The sequence below is a fragment of the Apium graveolens genome, chromosome 4, assembly GCF_009905375.1.
Source record: "Apium graveolens cultivar Ventura chromosome 4, ASM990537v1, whole genome shotgun sequence".
NCBI classification, from domain to species: domain Eukaryota; kingdom Viridiplantae; phylum Streptophyta; class Magnoliopsida; order Apiales; family Apiaceae; genus Apium; species Apium graveolens.
In genome coordinates this window covers 199,401,191-199,404,916 of record NC_133650.1, presented here as the reverse complement: position 1 = coordinate 199,404,916, position 3,726 = coordinate 199,401,191, and the positions used below count along the sequence as shown (strand labels likewise).

The 3,726-nt window shown below is 41.0% G+C and overlaps 2 non-coding genes across 2 annotated transcripts; one reads left to right on the top strand and one right to left on the bottom strand.

Moving 5' to 3' along the window:
• The first annotated feature begins 1,928 nt into the window (after nt 1-1,928).
• LOC141723020 (small nucleolar RNA R71) lies at nt 1,929-2,035 on the top strand. The gene has a single exon (XR_012576014.1). It is a non-coding gene; the product is annotated as a small nucleolar RNA R71 (small nucleolar RNA).
• Nucleotides 2,036-3,242: 1,207 nt separating this feature from the next.
• Nucleotides 3,243-3,344, bottom strand: LOC141722128 (small nucleolar RNA R71). The gene has a single exon (XR_012575157.1). It is a non-coding gene; the product is annotated as a small nucleolar RNA R71 (small nucleolar RNA).
• Between the last annotated feature and the right edge of the window lie 382 nt (nt 3,345-3,726).

Genomic DNA, 3,726 nt, shown 5'->3' with positions numbered 1-3,726 from the left:
CCTACATCACTACCTGAAAGGTCAGATGCAATAATAACAGGCAGAGTAGATGTATCGCCTAAAAATGCATACCTCAAATGCTCAGGTAAAGGCTTAAGCTCAAGAGTGGGAGCTTCCTCAATAGATGGCTTGAGGCGTTTAGGAGCCTTATTCAATTCCTCTATTCCAAGAGATTCAAAAGGCATATAAATCTTCCTTTTCCAGGGAGAAACATTCAAATATTTCAATTGTTCTTCACCTTCGTCATCTTCACTATCTGAATTCCCCAACAAGGCTTTTTCTAAGGCAGCAAACCTTAGCAATTGATCAATTTCCGATATAACCACCGAATTGACCAACTCCACTTTTAAGCATTCCTCATTATCAGTATGAAATTTCATAGCATTGAACACATTAAAAGTAACATCCCGATCTAGAACTCGCATTGTGAGCTCACCCTTTTGCACATCTATCAAGGTTCGGCCAGTCGCCAAGAAAGGTCTCCCCAAGATTATGGGAATCTTCTTATCCTCCTCAAAATCAAGAATTATGAAATTAGCAGGGAAGATGAGTTTATCAACCTTGACCAAGACATCCTCCACAATACCTCGCGGATATGTAATAGAACGGTCGGCCAACTGCAAGGTCATATAAGTCGGTTTGGGATCAGGTAAGTCCAACTACTTGAAGATTGACAAAGGCATCAGATTGATGCTAGCTCCCAAATCACATAAGCATCTGTCAAAAGACACCTTTCCAATAGTACATAGAATAGTGAAGATTTCAGGATCCTTAAGCTTCGGATGTAATTTCTGTTACAGCACAGCACTACAATCCTCCGTAAGAGTGACAGTATCTAAATCATCTAGCTTCACTTTCCGAGAAATAATACCTTTCATAAACTTTGCATAACTAGGCATCTGCTCAAGAGCCTCAGTAAAAGGTATGTTGATATGAAGTTTCTTGAACACCTCCAGAAACTTCTCAAATTGCTTGTCCAGTTTTTTCTTCTGCAGCCGCTTAGGAAAAGGCAGTGAAGGATAGATCTGTTTCTCCCCTGTATTACCCTCAGGCGGAGTGTGCTCAACAGTAGTCTTCCTTGGTTCCACTTCTTCATCCTGCTGCTCTACTTCTTTCTCAGCCCCAACTTCTTCAGTCAACTCTTGAGTTTGTTCGGGATTCGCAACCTTTCCAGACCTTAAAGTGATTACCTTTATCTACTCCTTAGCTTCCCTCTTTCCTGGCACTTCAGTGTCACTAGGTAGTGTATCAGGCTGATGATTTAGCAAGGCGTTGGTAATTTGCCCAATTTGATTTTCCAAGGTCTTTATAGAAACAGCTTGACTCTTGCACTTAAGCTTCAACTCCTCTAATTCATATTTTTCATTGGCTTATTGCAGCTGGATTTGCTGTCTAGGTGCATATTGCGGTTGCTAAAAACCAGGGGGTTGTACTGCTTAGCTGGATATTGTTGATAAGGCTGTTGAACCACATTCTGAGCATTGCTCCAACTTAAATTAGGATGATTGCGGCTGTTGGGATGATAGGTGGCTGGCACTGGTTGCTGTGATCGCTGGAAGTTGCTCATAAATTGAGCTGATTCACTAGAAATTGCGCACTGATCAGTCTCATGGGCACCAGCACAAAGCTCACAGACACTAGTGATTTGATTAACTCCATAATTAGCCAAAGTGTCCACATTCATTGTCAAAGCCTTAAGTTGGGCAGCGATAGCAGTTGCTGCGTCCAACTCCAGAATTCCTGCGACTTTCCCCTGAGTCAGTCTCTGGGAAGGATTCTGGTACTCATTAGCATCCATCAGTTCAATAAGTTCATAAGCTTCATCGTAGCTCTTAACCCACAAGGCTCCTCCTGATGTTGCATCAAGCATGGGTCTAGAATTAGCACCCAGTCCATTGTAGAAGCAGTTAATAATCTTCCAATCAGGTATGCCATGGTGTGGGCACTTCCTTAGCATCTCCTTATATCGATCCCAACCCTCACACAGAGATTCCCCAGTTTGCTGAGCAAACTGAGTAAGAGCATTCCTGATTGCAGCAGTCTTTGCCATAGGGAAGAATTTAGTGAGAAACTTTTGGGCAAGATCTTCCCAAGTGGTGATAGACCCTGCTGGTAGAGAATGTAACCAGAACTTAGCTTTGTCCCTCAGAGAGAATGGGAAAAGTCGCAGCTTGATAGCATCTTCAATTACATCATTGAATTTGAAAGTGTCACAGATCTCGATGAAATCCCTTATGTGCATGTTGGGGTCTTCAGTAGGAGAACCCCCAAACTGAACTGAGTTCTGTATCATCTGAATCGTGCTTAACTTGATCTCGAAAGTGTTAGCCCTAATGGTTGGTCTGATGATGCTTGATTGAATGTCATTAATCTTAGGCTGAGAATAGTCCATCAAAGCCTTCAGATTTTCTGCTTGATCACCCATCTCTACTAAAGCTAGCTCTTCAACTTTTTCTTCTTCTTCTACCTTCTTTTCTTCCTTGAAAACTTCCCTTCGAACCACCACAACTTCTTCCTCGGCTTTATCCAGTGTTCTCTTACGAGTACGCGAACGCGTATGCATAGACCCTCGCTAGAGTACCTGAAATAAGATAAGGAAACAGATAAGTAACAATGTCCGAGTCAATGAACTTTAACGACGACTGATGGAAAGCACATAAACTATAAATTAACACTGCAGTCCCTGGCAGCGGCGCCAAAAACTTGTTATTCGCTAAACACGCGCTAATATTACATGCAAGTATACAAGTTCGCAAGTAGTATAGAATCTTTTCTAGTTCATTCCCACAGAGACTGTATTGGTTAACTAATTAATTCATGCACTTAAGCAACAATGTATGGTTATTATTCAATGCTAAGACGATAACAAATTGAGGTTGTTTATACAAAGAATTAAACTAATAATTATAACTACGAGGTTAATATTGACTTAATTAATATATATGACAAACATGGAATTCTAAATTCATTAAATACTTCATTCAATAGCCTTATTGTCCTTAACCTTAGCATGCAATGGTGATGACACTAATCAGACAACACGAAACTAATAAACGCCAACTTTCGTTGCACGAGTACCATACTACCAGACATCCACAAAAGAGAAAGAAGTTGAATAAACACCAATTATATTGAGGCCCTATATGTCTATAGAATTTTACAACATAACGATTTAAGCACAAGTTATCTATCTTGATTACACAGGGCAAGTAAGATGGTTAAAATTACCTACGAATCATATAAGGATGATAAGTTACTCGGTTTGCTCAGCAAACTGGAGAATCTCTGTGTGAGGCTCGGGATCGATATAAGGAGATGCTAAGGAAGTGCCCACACCATGGCATGCCTGATTGGATGATTATAAACTATTTCTATAATGGATTGGGTGCTACTTTTAGACTCATGCTCGATGCGGCATCAGGAGGAGCCTTGTGGGCTAAGGGCTACGATGAAGATTATGAATTGATTGAAATGATGGCTGCTAATGAGTACCAGAATCCTTCCCAGAGACTGACTCGGGGAAAAGTAGCAGGAATTCTGGAGTTGGATGCAGCAACTGCTATAGCTGCCCAACTTAAAACTTTGACGATGAAGGTGGACGTTTTGGCTAATTATGGGGTTAATCAAATTGCTAGTGTCTGTGAGCTTTGTGTTGGTGCCCATGAGACTGATCAATGCGCAATTTCTCATGAATTAGCTGAATTCATGAGCAACTTTCAGCGTGCA